The sequence below is a fragment of the Petaurus breviceps genome, unplaced genomic scaffold (genome assembly GCF_028583685.1).
Source record: "Petaurus breviceps papuanus isolate PSGF00001 unplaced genomic scaffold, PetGlider_PUasm1.0 90775, whole genome shotgun sequence".
Classification (NCBI taxonomy): domain Eukaryota; kingdom Metazoa; phylum Chordata; class Mammalia; order Diprotodontia; family Petauridae; genus Petaurus; species Petaurus breviceps.
In genome coordinates this window covers 9,709,463-9,726,404 of record NW_027187342.1, presented here as the reverse complement: position 1 = coordinate 9,726,404, position 16,942 = coordinate 9,709,463, and the positions used below count along the sequence as shown (strand labels likewise).

Sequence of the window (16,942 nt, the reverse complement as noted above, 5' to 3'; positions counted from 1 at the left end):
TCTTCCTGTCTCTGTCTTTCTATCTCTGTGTCTGTTTTTGTCTCTCTGTCTCTGTCCGTCTCTACCTCTGTTTCTGTATCTGTCTCTGTCTTTCTCTGTGTGTCTTTCTGTCTCTTTCTGTGTCTTTGTCTCTGTCTCTCTGTCTTTCTCTGTGTGTCTTTCTGTCTCTCTTTGTCTGTCTCTCTCTGCCTCTGTCTGTCTCTCTGTGTCTATCTGTTTCTCTCTCTTTTAAGTACATTAGACTCATTCCAGTCCTATAGCCCAAAAGCTGAAAACCCTGGGGAGGGTGGGTTGAAGACTTCTGGGAAATCATTTGGAAAAACAGGAAAGTCATAGAATAGTAGCAGTACTATTTTTGTTGCTGTTTTTTAATATCTCCAGAGAACTCCCGGGCAGGCAACCCAGCGCCAATCTCCTTGAGCGTGGGCAAAAACAGTGTGAGTCATTGCACTTTCCTACCTAAAAGAAAAGAAATGCCTCCATCCCTGGCCCATCTGTAGGGTCTGAGTATTTTCTCCATTCCAAATGTCCACCCACTCTGCCTCAGCTTGGAAGTGGTGACCACCACCGCCAGCCCTGAGTCCCTATTTCCAACCCCAGTCCTCTGTACAACGCAAGAGCCTCCATCCGAATCCAGAATGGAGACGGCTGAACGAGGACCGAGTTCTTCAGGGGCCACTAGGTGGCGCTCGGACTCTTCATTCAAAGCAGACGCCGACAGAGAGTCCTGAGAAAAAAAGGGATGCAGTCACATTCCCAGGGAACTTGGAGTTATTCCAGTGCCCTCAAAGCTTCCCATATTACGTACTCCGGTGAGAAAATGTCACCAGGAGCACATGTCCAGGTCCAGAGTGGCAGGACACCCCGACCTGGAAGCAGTTCAGTCTGTGAACTAGGCGTTTGTGGGGGGGGAGCCGCACCTGACCCACTGCTTACAGGCTGGGGAAGCTGAGAGGTCCTTACCTGGGAAACAAAGGGACTTACTGCGCATCTTCCCGCCCCTCTCTCTCTGTCTGTCTCACTCTTTTCTCACTCTGTCTGTCTCTCTTCTGTCTCCTCTCCTCCCTCCCTCTCTCTCCCCTGTCCTCTCTCTGTCCTGTCTTCTGTCTGTCTGTCTGTCTGTCTGTCTCTGTCTCTCTCTCCATAGAACAAGTAGACCAAGAAAACACTGAATGATTCCCATACTCTGAGACTTAGACTGGGAAATATATCAGGTCTTCCTGAAGGGATTTCTAAAACTGGTCCAAATTTCTACTGTTAATTTGTGAAGGGGATAATGGTTTTCCTCTCCAGCAGAGTGCAGACTAAACTTAGACTTGGAAATATGAGCCACAGAACCCATTCCCCAAAGGGTATGTATGAATTATTATCTTGTCTCCAGGAATAAAGACTGAAACTGCGGCTATGTGGTATAGGAGATGGAGTGTCAAGTATGGAGTCAAAAGGTCCTGAGTTCAAATCCAGATCAGATAGCTGCTAGCTGTGTGACGTTGGGCAAGTCCCTTAGCCTCTGTCTGCTTCCGTTTCCTTACCTGTAAAATGAAGATAATAATAGCTCCTACATGCTAGAGTCGTTGTAAGGATCAAATGAAATAATGATTCTAAAGCACTTTGCACAGAGCCTATATAAATATGAGCTATTATTATCAAGTTAGATAACAATTGTAAAGTGCTTAGCACAGTGCCTGCCACATAGTAATCACTATATGTTTGCTATTATTATTATTAGCCATTATTGCTGTGTTCTTTCCTTATGCTAGAATGAAAGAACTTTGACCCCTACTCAAAATCACCATTAGAGTTACAAGTTTTTTTTCTCTTTTTTAAGTTTTGTTTTAATTGTGACCTCAAACACCAAATGAAATGGGCATTTTCATATGCATAATAGAAGAGAAAAAAGGGGATGGTAGATGAAACTGCAAATCTTTAGGAAAAATTCTAGCAAAGGTTCTGTATTCTCTTGAGTTGCTATTTTCATTGCATTGCATGTAAGACCTTGAATATATCTAGTATTGCTTACTGGTCTTCCTCTATTCTTTCTAAATCTTAATTAGATCATGCTATTCCTGGAGAGGTTGGTAGTATACAGCTTGATAGATAAATACCCAAAGGATCAAGTTGCTTCTGGTAGGATAATGATCATAACTTATGTTATTTTCATCAAAGAAATGAATGATCAAAAAGAAACATGAGCTGGTTATGTAGTGAGAATGAAGATAACTGATGGACACCCTGTGGGTTTCACTTATATCCTTATGATATTGCAGGAACTTGACCAAAAATCCCAGCATATTGAGTGGAGTCTTCTGCAGCAAACATAGACAAGTACTCACAGGATGGGCAAGTATGGATCATAGAGCTATAGTATTAGATCAATTAGGGACTCAGAGGTCACCTTGTACTTCATCCTCACTTAAAAACTTGGAAAACTGGGGCCTAGAAAGGTTAAGTGATGGGCTGTGATCTATATAATTTGAGAAAATTTCATTCTCCTCCATACTTAAAAAATCCTCACTTGAGTCTATCATCCCCACTAGCTTGTGTCCCATAGCTCTCTTTCCTCTTATGGCTAAACTCCTTGAGAATGCCATCTACATTCAGTTCTCCACTTTCTATCTTCTCACTGTCTTCTAAACTCTCTGCAATCTGCCTTTTTACTTTATTATTCATCTACTCTCTCCAAACTTGCTCTACTCTCTCCAAATTTACCAAATAATCCCTTAATTGTCAAGGCTTTGCCTGATCCTCATCTTTCTTGACCTCTCTGCAGTATTTGACACCATTGATCACCTTCTCCTTTTGTGTGTTGTTATTCAGTCCTTTTCAGTTGTGTCCAATTCTTCATGAGCTCATTTGGGTTTTTTTTTGGCAGAGGTACTAGAGTGTTTTGCCATTTTTTTTTCTAGCTCATTTTACAGATGAGGAAACTAAGGTAAACAGGGTTAAGTGACTTGCCCAGGGTCACATAGCTAGTAAGTGTCTGAGACCAGATTTGAACTCAGGAAGATGAGTTTTCCTGATTCCAGGCCTGGTATCCACTCTTTCCACTGTGACAACTTCACTGCCCTTTCCTTCTGTATTCCTTCTTCTTACTAGATTTTCATGACACTACTTTCTCCCAATTTTCCTCCTATTCATACAACCATTCCTCAGTCTACTTTGCTAGTTCTTCATTCATGTTTCACCTGCTAACTATGGGTATCCTCCAAGACTCTGTCCTGGGCATTCTTCTTTTTTTGCCCTGTACTGTGTCATTTGATGATCTCATTCCCTCCCCTGAGTTCAATTATCCAGTCCTGGTCTCTCCCCTGAGCTATAGCCATTGGGATGTCCTGCAGGCATCTCAAACTCATCATGGCTAAAACAGAACTCACTGTCTTGTCCTTAAAGCCTCCCTTCTTCTGAACTTCCCTAATACTATTGAATGGACCTCCATCCTAATTACCCAGGCTTACAACCTCAGTTTCACCCTTGACTCATCACTCTCAGTCACCTTAAACATCCATAGACAAAGTGCCTACCAAGCAGGGATCCAGATCTCAGGGAGTATAAGAAGATGGAAAGAATGAAAAAGGAAGAGGTTTAAGATGGGGGCAAGTTTTTTACTGATGAGGCAGGTGCTCCAGCTAGTTCAGTGGAAGGGTAGGTAGCTCTTAAATAGGATACTTAGGGAGGAGGTTTAAATTAAGGGGCATGGGAATATGGGAGTAGGCAATGAGGGTTAAGGAATGAGGTTTGTACTATGATTGGTGGGAGTTCAGATTCACTGGGAAGGAAAGAATATGATAGGGTAGGAATACGTTAATCATTAAGGAACAAGTGTAGGTAGGTTATTATCATGGGGCAGGGTAGACAGACAAGGGGGAGGTGGGGCAGGTTAATAGGGGAGAATAAGCAGTGAGATGTGACCTTTTCATGGTAGGGAGGTTTCAGGTGGGGTCTCAGACAGTAGTGTGTAGCTGGAAAGTGAGGAGTGGGAAGAGGAAGAATAAACAGGTATGGAGATTTGGTAGGCCAGAAACAGAACTGAAAAAGCCAATTAAATGACTGGCCCAGGCAAGGATCCACAATAAAGGAAGAAGCATAGCCGTTCAGATACTCAGAAGTTCACAAGAGACAGAACACAAGAAAGAAACGAATAGTACTCCCCCCCTATCATATGGACTCAAATGTCTACACACCAATGCCCCAAGTTTATGTAATAAGATAAGCAAAGTTTAAATAACAAGAAGAACTAGATATCCCAAAAAAGAAAGCAAGTTTGGCTTCCTGTGGATCATTGTGGGATGAAACCTATCTCAAAAGTGACAGTTCTGGATGGGGAGACCTCATCCAAATGAAAATGGAGATGTAAAGGGGAGTGGCAAGAGGAGAGTATTTTATATTAAGGAAGAGTATTCATATGAGAAAATCAAGGAGCGAGAGTAGGGAAACATGGCGGAAAACGGAAGTGATTTTGTCATTGTTCTACAGACTACAGACCACCTGAATGGGATGAGGAAATAGATGAGAAGTTGGGGAAATGGATCACAAGCCACAGAAGCATGAAAGAGTAGTGACAAAGGACTTCAGTTATGAAGACACCTGCTCAGAGCCCCACCCCACACCTCTCTCTGCTAAAAACTAGTCAAATAACTTCTTGACTTGTCTTGGTGATCATTTCATCCTTCAAAAAGTAGAAGAATTCTATTCTGGATCTGATTCTCATTAACAAGGACTTGCTTATTGGGTTGGAAAAGATGGAAACCAACTTCCAGTGCCAAGATGGTGGAGTGAGGAATTCACTTGAATTGACCAAAACAACATTGATCTAAATACAAAGGGAAATCACCAACCAACTTAGATTTTAAGAAAGAAATATAAGGTGGAAGGAAGTCCAGATAACAGAATATGAATAGAAGAGGGTGGTACATTCCTATAAAAATCTCTTTAGCAGTTCTAAAGCTCAGAATGTATCTCGACTGGTGAGGAAAGCTAAGGAAAAATACTAGAACTCAAAATGGCCATGGGCCTCACAGTAGATATTCCTAGGTATCAATAATCTGATCACTTTCTATATCTGCATTTAAAAAGGCATAAAGTTAGACCGAAGAAGGTAGATAAAGAATATCTAGACCAGTGATCTCCAAGTCAAATAATAAACAACTGGATGGTGCATAAGGATCTCTGTGGGTCACATATTAACTTAGTTTTAAAATGTAATATTATTTATGTTTTATTGTATTTTATGTGTTTTGTTAAATATTTCCCAATCACATTTTGTTATGGTTCTCACCACACTCAGAAATATTGTGAGCCACGTACAGCCTGTGGCTAAATGCTTGATACTTCTGGTCTAGAAGACCTCAGCCTCGGACTCCCTTCATTCTTACCTGTATAGACAGGTTATTGGTACATCCAAAGAAAAAGGAGTTCATTATAGGGGCATCATTTCCCTATAGCCACAAGATCCTTTGATCCCAAGTAAATGTTTCCTATACTCCTCCTTCCATGGAATGCTCAAGACCAAGTGAGAAAGGGGGAGCTCAGGGTCAAAGTGGTTTCCCTACTGTGGACTGGTAGCCAAACAAGGAAACTGCTCGATGGGCAAGGTCAGCTCAGAGGACCACCATTCACAGCAATGTGGACATAGCAATGTGGGCACAGCAATCTGTTCAAGTATTCTCTGACACTCAAATCTTTTGAAGTAGAAAGGCCCTGGGAAGAAGATTGTTACGAAAGGATAGAAACAAGTTTTTTGTTTTTCTTTTCTGGGCCCTGTGTATCTTCATTGTGGAGTCCATTTCAAAGTCTCCCTGGAAATTCTGGGTGATATTTTCACAGGTGCTCCCTGCAAAGAACTAAGAGCTTCATGGCAGGAATGGTCCCATGAAAAAAGCAATCCCAGCTGCCTCACTGGTGGCCAGACAGGTTTTCCTGGTTCCCTTAAGCCGGAAGTCTTGGATAGAGGAGGGAAATGAAATTTTTCCCTCTTTGGTACGGGAAAACTGGTGTCTTTCAAGCCTCCTTTGATCTGGGTATTTTCCAAATGCTCTGTCTTACCTCCTGAAGTAGGAAGCCTACCCTGGAAAGGGAAAAGATTATGGGAGGCTTCAAGGAACACTTATTCTTGTGGGCCTCAGACACAAAGATGAATACCCAGAACTGGTTATGCCAAACAGTAGCCAGGGCCAGGGCCACAATCAGGGTCAGTCACTTTTTTAGGTGAGTAAAAGGACAATTGCAAATTCCCTCCCTCCTTCCCCGAAGTGTCAACAACACTAGGGAGAATTTCATGGATTAAATCAGGTTTTTAGTTTTAAAGATATATTTAGCACCAAAACCTTAGCCTGGCTGCAAACTCTGTACTTGAATTCCCTGTCCCTTTGTTCCTCTAGCTATATCTTGCCAGGCTTCAAGTCACTTCATCTTATCCCTTCCTGTCTCCTTTTGAGGGTTTGCCCAGTCATCCATGCTTACCTCCAGAGGCATCATGGCCCTATAACCACAAGGTCGTTTGGTCCCAAGGAAAGGTTTTCTTTAAAACATGATTGCTCTCTGTGCTTGCCCACCTCCTGCCTTGCGTAGAGAAGGCGTTTAGAGAATAATAGTAATAATAATAATAATAATAATAATAGTAAATACTGAGACATGAGTGACCTCATTTGAGTCTCATCAGAACCTTGTTAGGAAAATGCTACAGGCATTATCCTTGTATCAACAAGCAAATTGAAGTTCAGAGAAGTTGTCCTTTGCCCAATCAATCCAACAAGTATTTCTTAAATACCTACTGTGGTCAAGGCACTGTCCTAGGTCCTGAGGATAAAATGAAAATGAAATAAAGCCTCTGTCCTCAAGGAACTTACATTCTACTGGAGGGATATGGGCAGGGACAGGAACTAGGATCAGACCTTTGATTTCATTAGTAACGAAATTAGCCTTAGCCATCGCTGCCTTTGTCACCTCTAGGCTTAGATAGCCACCTAGAACTCTGAGGGGTTAAATGCCTGCCTCAGGGGATGAGGCATATGAGTAACATGTGTGCATACATATAACACATATGTAGTTGTATTGTTGTCAATACTACCTTGAAAAGAGATTATTAATGGCTAGAGGGAATCGGGAGAGGCACATGGGCTTAGCTTTGAAGGAAAGTAGACCTTTTAAGAGGCAGAGGGGAGAAAGGAGAACATTCCAGGCACAGGCACAGTCTATGAAGTCATGGAAGTGGAAAATGGATGCCATGTTTGGAGAATAACAAGAGGCAATTTTGATTGGAATTCAGGGTGTATGAAGAGAAGAAATGTGCCATTAGCCTGGAAATAGTCTGGAGTCAGTCCAAGCCCAGGATTTATAGTTTATCCTGGAGACAATAGAGAAACTTTAGATAGAGAGTTCAAGCATGTGTTAAGCACTTACTGTGTGCAAAACCCTATGCTAAGCTCTAGGGTTACAAATACTTGCAAACTCAAAAGTACCTGCCTTCAAGAGACTTACTAATGGAAAAGACAAAGATTAAAGGACAGATAGAGGTATTCGAGCATGGTTATACCGCCTGGCCATGGCAAAGGAAGTGGACTGGGGATCTGGTTCCTTGTATGATAAGTCATCCATCAGAGACAATGGGAACCAGGAGTAGAATACAAATTTCCAAAGGGGTGGAGGTGTTTGGAGAGTGAGACCATGGCAAGAAGATTACAGTTAATGAGTAGCAGAGTGACATGGTGAGACCTATGCTTTAAGAGTATCATTTTGGAGGCTCTGTGGAAAATGTATTGGAAAGAGGAGAGGCTAGATAGAAGGAAACCAATTTGAAAGCTCTTGCAGTAGTCCAGGCAAGTTATGATAGGAGCCTGAACTAGGGTGAGGAGCATGGAGAGAAAAGGACAATGAGAGATAGGCTGTGGTCACATACCCACTAAGGATCAGAGGCAGTATTCAGAATCAGGTCTTCCTGACTCCCGGGGCAGCATTCTAAATGGTTTTACCGATTGAATTGAAAGCTCACCTTACTTGCCCCCAAAGTCTGAGGTTCTTAACCCTCTGTCTCCTCTTCAGCATTAGATCAAATCTTGTTAAGACAAAGATTTCAGGGGACCCACCCAACCTAGAATCCCCTGAATTATATCTGGTGCTAGCAAGGAAGTAAAGGGTTAATGGCCTCAAGCAGAGATGACTGGTGCTGCTCAGTCCAAGCACTGGTTTTCCTGGGCAAGATTGACATAACAAGATGAAGTTGATACTTTGAGGCACCTGGTAGAAAAGGAGGAAAGTGAAGAGGAGGGCTAAGATGGCTTTGGGGACACAAAATGCAGGGGACAGAATGACCTTCTAGACATCATGAGATTAAATGATCAAAACAGAAATGTTATGATAGTTGCCATGCATCTATTTGGGTCTGTGTCCCTTTTAAAGCAGTCCCACTTGCAGCATTACAAGATGGTTGCCTTCCTGGGTCTGACCTGAAGGCAACGCAGAGCTGTATTTCCACGGACTGTCACACCCAGGTTTGATTTAGGTGCTGCTGGGAGCCAGGAGTTAGAATGTAATTAATCAACTGAGGGAGCCAACTTCAATCCTGGTTTTTTCAAATGTTTTTATCAAGCAATTGTCCGTAGGCAGAAAAGGCATGACTGCCTCAACATTCATATCATGCCCAGCGAAACAGAGAGGTAAGGAGGGACCACTGTTTACTAACAGCATGTTTCATTGTCCATTATTGTTATTGGAAAAATGCATCCACCCAGGTAAAGTGCTCAGAGAAACAGGAAGATGAGAAAATGAGCTACACCAAGGATGGAGGACTCTCCCTTTCAGATTTCCTTCATTTCTCTGTCTAGTTCAGGGCTTTGAATACAGCATGAGCCAAGGTTGGTAGCTGGTAGATGGCTGCTTTTCCCTTTTCCTAGTCTGAATTCCAAGTAGGCTGAACAAAAACTGGGCAGTGGGGAACATAGTTACACAGGAATCCTGCCTTTTGGAGGTCAGACAAAGGGAAAAGATTGGGATATAGTTCAAGGAAGCATGTTATAGTGGAATTCTGAATATAGTGAAAGGGGAAGGGAAGGGAAAGGGAAAGGGAAAAAGGGAAACGGAAAAAGGGAAACGGAAAAAGGGAAAGGGAAAGGGAAAAAGGGAAAGGGAAAGGGAAGGGAATAAACATTTATATGGTGCCTACCAGGTACTTTCTAAACACTTTTATAATTGTTGTCTCATGTGATCCTCACAATAATGCAAGATAGATGCTGTTATTGTCCCTATTTTACAGTTGAAGGAAACTGAGATAAGCAGAGGTTAAGTAACTTCCCAGGTAGTAAACATTTGAGGCCAGATTTGAACTCAAGACTTCCTGGCTCTAGGACCAACACTCTTTCCACTTTGCCACCAACTAACTCTAAACATCAGTTCAGGAGACCTGGGTTTAAATCTGACCTCAGACATTTACTGTATGTATGTCTACATGGACAAATCACCTCACTTTTCAGAGTCTTACTTTCCTCATCTGCAAAATGGAGATAAAATTACTTGGACTGGTGATTTCACAAGATTGTTGGGAGAGAAGAGTTCCCCAAACAATATACAAATGTAAGTCATTATCACTTAACCACCAGGTGGCACTATTAGCCACTATCTTGATCTCGTTTAGCAAAATGATTTAACCCTGGGATGCCCCAAACTCACCTGGACAGTTCTGGTACTTTACTCTGATAAGCAGAAATGCAAGGCTTTTTATGGTTCTCAGAGAGTAGAAGACGTTCTGTCTCCCAGCTTTACCTCTCTCTGGTACCAACCTGCTATCTAGGGCATGTGGATTATATTATGGATTTTCCCAATGAAAATTCAATTCTTGAACCCCTGTCTTTGCTTTTTTTTTTTTGGAGGGGGAAAGGTAGGGCAATTGGGGTTAAGTGACTTGCCCAAGGTCACATGGCTGGTTTTGTGTGTGTGTGTGTGTGTGTGTGTGTGTGTGTGTGTGTGTGTGTGTATTGTGTCTGAGACTGAATTTGAACTCAGGTTCTCCTGACTCCAGGGCTGGTGCTCTATTCATTGTGCCATCTAGCCGCCTCTTGAACCTCTATCTTAAACTTAACATTTTCCTGTTCTTGTTTTATTAAATTAAACCTTAATCATGTGTCCTTGGCATAATGGAATCACTTTCCCACAAGAATAGATAAAAACATGCTTAGACACTGTATTCAGTCCTTCACATTTAGCATAGAATCCATAATGGCAATACAACAATGCATAACAAAAAAAGCTACTGCTTGGCTTTACTCTACACCCTTTCCAACACACAGTCAGCCCCCAGGTCATACACTACACAGGTTTCTCGGAACCCAAGAGTTCTAAGAAGTAATCAGTTCAATCAGCTTATCTTCTATTGTCAAAGCTACTGCAAGCAGGCAAAGAAATGTAAACAAAGCAACACAGTTCACAACTGATGTTCAACTCATGTATGTAGTAGGGCTGGTGATTTTGTGAAGATTCAGGAATTCTTGGACCCAAGACCTTGAGCAGCATAGCATTGGGGGTGAACTCAGGACCCATTGTGATTTGAGATCTCCCATGGTCAGTGCTTTTCCATCCAGTGTTTCATCATTAGCAAGGGATCACTGATTGTTCTGGAACAGAGGCATAGGCAAGAGCAGGCCAGAAATAGTAATATTCTCCTTCTCCACTTGCCAACTTCCCTTCTCTGTTCCCTTATCTCTGTACTTGAGCCCACTTCTTGTTGTTCGTTCTTTATTTTTGAAGAGGACCAAGAACATGTGAGCAAATTGGATTTAACTGAGGCAGAGCTGTGCAAAGTCATCAGCCTCACTCTCTCCTCCAGAGCCATCAAAGTCCAGTGGCAAGACAAAAGTCAAGACAACTATAGGTGGCCTGGAATGCAGTAGATGACTGTGGCCTTTCTAAATTAAGGACATTTTCCAGGCCCCAAATTGTCTTAGACAATGCCCATTCAATGACCAAGTCCAAAGAAGTATGCCACATCCCCTCTGACCCTTCTAATCAGCAACTAAACTAGGCCACTCCATCCCCAAACCTTCATTCCTATTGTCTCACTCACAGCTCTGGCAACTCCCCAAATCTGAATGTCTTTCTCTAACCACCACTCCCCAACTATGGTCTTACTCTATTAGAAGGTAAACTTCTTGAAGACAGGGACTTTCTCACTTTTGCCTTTCTATCCTCAGCACTTAGTACAAGGTTTGATACATAATGTTTAAAAAGTGTTTTTTATTCACTCATTCTACTTGGAGTCAGAAAAACTATGCTGGAAAAAACTGGATTTGGACCTCTTCTCTACCATTTACTAGTGGTGTGACAAGGACGCATTAACAAGTCACTGAACCTCAGTTTCCTTATTTGTAAAATAAAGAAATTTATATTGCCTCCTGTAATGTTAACGGGATTTAAGTTCTTCCTCATCCATTAATAGGCCTCAGGTGGAGCCCATTCAGGGCAGCTTGCTTAGGGGAGGCTTGCTAGTAGGAAGTCTTTCACACCTTTTGCTAATTTCTAATTAGGCACTGAGTCAAGAGGGTTGTGATGCCTTCTGGCTTTGAGAAATGTAGATATACTCTGAGTCAGTATTTTGCTTTGGGGACTTGCTTATGAGAAGGATCTTGTGATTCTCTGGTCGAGATTCTGAGTGGTCATATGTTCAGAGTTCTCCAACTGCTCAGATGTAAAGGCTCTCTCCATCCAGGGCTGTGTGTAAAGTACACAGTTGATTCATCAAGTCAGAGCCTTGTCTGTTGGTCTTTATTTCTCTGTTTGTATTTTTCTCTGAAGTTCAGGGTGTTGAATTCTCCCCTTGAGCTAGTGAATGTAAATAAAAAAGATTGTTGACCCCTTAAACAGCTATCTTTCCTAGTAAGCAGATCTAAGAACCTATGCTAGCAGCCATCCTGGGTATGCCAATGTGATTGCCACTACACCTCCCTAACAGGATTCTTATAAGGAAAGCACTTTGTAGACCCTAAAATGCTATGGGAATGTGAATTTTATTTGTATTAAAATTAATTTTAATTATTAGTAACTATTATTGTTATTTTTTAATTGTTATCACCCATAATATCTAGTACACTACTGTCAATGAAATAAGTACATCAGGGAGGAAAGAAGGCTGATAAGTCAATAATATTTCTATTTGAAGAACATCACGAAATATCTCTCCTAGTTTTATTTTAAGGAGATGTTCTAGAGAGAAGAACCCAACAAAAGTCTTTAGTGGCAGGATTTTAGGCCTCTGAGACAAACTGATGGTAAAGATACTTCTTGACAGGCCAACCCTTCTGGTATTTTTCAAGATACTCCCTGAACGTGGCTGCCCCTTTCACTGTTAGGCCAGTCTGGCACCTCACTTTTGTGCTAGAGCAAAAATTCTAGAAACACTAACAGAAGGCTAATAATTTGCATGGAGATTAGGAAAGGACAGATTGATAATAAAAATTTGTCACTTTGGCTTTATTGTTGGCTGCCCCAGGAGGGGCTGCTCTGACCAGGTGATTGCAGCTTTCCTGCCTGCTTGGTACATTTCTAGGGTGAAGAGTAGCACATACAATATTTATTGAAATCAGCCAATTTCCTTTACCCCAACTTTCCACTCCAAGCAGCTTTCACATATAATTGTGCTGCTTAACTGAAGAAAAATGTCCTAGCTCACTGACCCACATATACCAGTTTGTGGGGCAGTTAGAGTTTTCAGTGTAAATTAGCAGAATGTATTAGTAGTTTTGTGATCCAGTTTCTAGTGAATTTAGTTAGCTTGGAATAAATCAGTCACCCAGAGCTTGATCACTCCTGATAAAGTCAAGTTTCTTAACATGCCAAGCCAAGGACCATGCCAACCAGGAACCCATGCTGAACACACCAAGGTTTGGAAAGCCTGTGGGGTCCAAGCAGAGGAGCCAAACAGCTGGTGGCTCATGGGGTAACATAATCTGGATCAAGATCTAGATGAAGGTCCAAACTCTGGCTTTATTAATTACTAACTATTCTCAAGGAATATCAGAATTTGAAGAGACTTCAGTGGTGATTCAGTTATATCCATGCTTGAGCAAGAGTTCTCTCTACTATGTGCCCAAGATGACCTCCAAAGTTATATAATAGCACCTACTGATGGGGTGCTTGGGACCTATGTTTGTAATATTAGTTTGTAAAATCAATTTGTAAACTCAATTTGTAACATCAGTTTGTAAAATCAATCTGTAAAACTAGTCTGTAAAATCACATTTCCCCCTCCCCAACCTCAGAGCATTAACTCTGCCCAGCAACAACTCATGAACTGTTTATTTCTGCTTGGAACAATAACAAGCTACACCTATGAATCCTTCACTAAACCATCTATAAACATTTTAGCTTAGGCAAATGTTATCTCCCCTTAGTAAAGTGGCCAGCTGGACCCATGAATCCTTTAATGCCCTATCTATAGGTTAACTCCTTAGCCAATTATCCACGTACTGAGTCTCTGTTAGCCTTGGTTCCCAACATCCATCTTGTCAAACATGACACTGATGTGTGGCAGACTAGGCACTTCTCAGTCAGCTCTTGACCACTAGTTGACTTAGTGACCTTTAAGGCCTAAAACCACACCTCCAGGTAGTCCCCCCTTGGGCTATTTCCCAGTGAATTATGGGCAATAGCCTGCTCAGTTGACATTAAAAGTGCATGTTCTTTTAATCACTGACCATTCCTTAACTCCTCCCTAATCCCACCCTTACTCTCCTAGTTAGCATAATTGACATCTGATTAATTGCCTAGACTCCTTAAAACTATGTCTATGTCACTTTTAAGTTTGCAGGTTCTCTAAGAACTCTTGCCCGATGTACAGTGTAACAATAAACTTGAAGGTCTCCTAAGGACCCTTGCCCACTGTAAAGTAACAATAAACTTTTACAATTCTGACTCCAAGTCTGCCTGGGCCTACTGAATTCTTTTCCAGACTGAATCGCAGGCATTCTGGTCCTAGATAAGGATAAGAGTTCCTGCATAACCTATTTCCACTCCCCATCACTACCTCCAGAGTTTGTTGTGAGCATCAAGTTGTTTCTTGCTTTTTCCTCCCTCCCTCCCTCCCTCCCTTCCTTCCTTCTTTCCTTCCTTCCTTCCTTCCTTCCTTCCTTCCTTCCTTCCTTCCTTCCTTCCTTCTTTTTTCCTTCCTTCCTTCCTTCCTTCCTTCCTTCCTTCCTTCCTTCCTTCCTTCCTTCCTTCCTTCCTTCCTCCCTTCCTTTCCTCCCTTCCTTCCTTTCCTCCCTTCATTTCCTTCCTTCCTTGCTTCCTTCTTCCCTTCCTTGCTTCCTTGTTTCTTTCCTTCCTTCCTCCTTCTCTCCCTCCCTTCATTCCCTCCTTCCTTGCTTCCTTCCTTCTTCCTTCATTGCTTCCTTCCTTCCTCCTTTTCAGCAAAGGCAACCAACTACTTCTCTGGGACCCAGTGTGCTGCTCTTAATTCATAACACTCCGTCTCCCAACTCCAAGTATTTTCATTGACTGTCTCATACCTGAAATGCTCTCCATTCTCATTTCTGCTCTTAGCTTTCCTAGTTTCCCTCAAGTCTCAACTGAAGTCCCACCTTCTTCAAGAACTCTTTCCCAGCCCTCCTCAGTCTCAGTGCTGTCCCTCTGAGCTCATTCTAACTTGATCCTTTCTGTATCTTGTTTGTACATAGTTGTTTGCCTATTATCTCCCCCATCAGACTGAGCTCCTTTAGAGCAGAGATAATTTGTTGCCTTTCTTTGTGTCCCCATCAGTCATGCTTAATAAATGCTAGTTGACCTTCCGGCCTCTCATAGCAACCTCTTCTGGTCTTACTTAACTCTTATTATTGTGAAGATTTCCTTCCATCAAGCTGAAATTTGCCTCTAGAGCCAAGCAAGACAGATTTATTCCTTCTTCCATGTGGTAATTCGTCAAATAGCTGAAAACAGTTATCACATCCTTCTAGATGTCTCTCTTTTTTAGGTGAAATATCGACAGTTTCTTCAAATTCATCATTTTATGGTATTAATTCAAGGCTTCATGGTATTATCTCAAGAGCATCATGGGAGTACCTCTGCCATGTACAGACATTCCCCCATTTATCCACACCCTTACTAAAAGGTAGACCTCAGAAGCAAACACAAAACTCCAGGCACAGTTTGACTAGGGAAGAATGTAGCAATCACTTCCCTATTTAGTCAGTCAATAAATATTTAATTAAGCACTTACTCTGTGCCACAAACTGTGCTAAGCATTAAGGATACAAAAAATGGCAAAAGATAGTCGCTGTCCTCAAGAAGCTAACAATTTAATATAGGAGATCACATGAAAACAACTATGTACAAACAATCTATATACAGGCATGCCTTGTTTTATTGCACTTTGCTTTAAAGATATTACACTTTTCTATAAATTGAAGGTTTGTGGCAACCCTACATTGAGCAAGTCTATTGGTGCCATTTTTCCAATAGCACATGCTCACATTGTTTCTCTGTGTCATATTTTGGTAATTCTTGCAATATTTCAAACACTATTATTATATCTGTTATGGTGATCTGTGATCAGTGATCTTTGATCTTACTTTTGTAATTATTTTTAGGTACTATGAACTGTGCCCATATAAGATGGCTACCTTAATTGATATATGTTGCATATGTTCTGACTACTCCACAACCCAGTCATTCTCCCATCTCTCTCCCTCTCTTTGGGCCTCCCTATCCCCTGAGACAGAACAATATTGAAATTAGGCTAATTAATGACCCTACAATGACCTCTCAGTGTTAAAGTGAAAGAAAGATTCAATCAATTTAGCAAACTTTATTGTTAGCTTATTTTAAGAAACTGCCACAGCTGTCTCAACCTTCAGTAAGGACCAGTTATCAGCCATCAACATTTGAGACAAGATCTTCTACCAACAAAAAGATTATGATTTACCAAAGGTTCAGATGATGGTTAGCATTTTTTATCAATAAAGTATTAAGGTATGTACATTGTTGTTTTTTTTTTAAGACATAACAGTATTGCACACTTACTAGACTACAGTATGGTATAAACATAACTTTCATATGCACTGGGAAACCAGAAAATACATGTGACTCATTTAATTGCAGTATTTTTATACTTTATTCTGGTGGTCTGGAACCAAGCCTACAATATCTCTGAGGTATGCCTGTACAGAATATATTGGAAGTAAACAATAGGCACTTAAAAGAGGGATTGAGAAAGATTTCCCCGAAGAAGGTGGAGTTTTAGCAAAGACTTGAAGGAAGTCAAAGAAGCTAAGAAGTGGAGAAGAAGAGGGAGACCATTCCAGGTATAGGTGATAGCTAGTGAAAATGCCCAGAATCAGAAGATGGAGGGTCCTGTGTGACAAGCAAGGAGGCCAGAATCAGTAGATTGAAAAGCATAAGTGTGGGAGAAGGGAGATTGATGTCAGATTAAGAAGGATGGAAGGGTGGGGGAAGGCTAGAGTATGGATAGGCTAGTTTTTAATGTCAAACAGAGGATTTTATATCGTTTTATTCTAGAAGTGATAGGGAGCCACTAGAGTTTGCTAAATGTGTATGTGTGTGTGGGGCGGGGGGGGAGTGGATATGGTTAGGTCTTTGCTTTAGGAAAATCACTTTAGAGATCCAGTGGAGGTGGATGATGATGGGGAAAGAAAGACTTAAGGAAAGCAGAACACCAGTGGCTATTACAATAGTCCAGGTGTGAGGTGATGAGAGCCTTCACTGTGAAGGTGGCAGAGTATGTGAAGAGAAGGGGCATATTCTAGAGACATTGCAAAGGTGAAATCAGCAGGCCTTGGCAACTGATTGGATATGGGGGAGGGCGTGTGTGAGAAATAATGAGGAGTCAAGGATAATACCTAGGAAAAGCTCAACAAATTGTGGTATATGTAATGCAGTATTACTGTGTTAAAAGAAACAATGAATGAAGAAAACAGAAGCAAGGAAAAACATAAAAATGTATGTAAAG

At 41.5% G+C, this 16,942-nt stretch overlaps 1 long non-coding RNA gene across 2 annotated transcripts in view; it reads left to right on the top strand.

Annotated features, from left to right (window-relative positions):
• LOC138146940 (uncharacterized) overlaps positions 1 to 5,191 on the top strand; it is a 5,492-nt gene extending 301 nt beyond the window's left edge. The window contains exons 2-4 of one of the 2 annotated variants that reach the window (XR_011164658.1): positions 1,297 to 1,352; positions 2,268 to 2,344; positions 4,474 to 5,191. This is a non-coding gene — a long non-coding RNA (uncharacterized lncRNA). Of the gene's footprint in view, positions 1 to 1,293; positions 1,353 to 2,267; positions 2,345 to 4,473 lie in introns of both variants that reach the window. The other variant, XR_011164657.1, reaches the window with a different exon arrangement.
• The last annotated feature ends 11,751 nt before the right edge of the window (positions 5,192 to 16,942 follow it).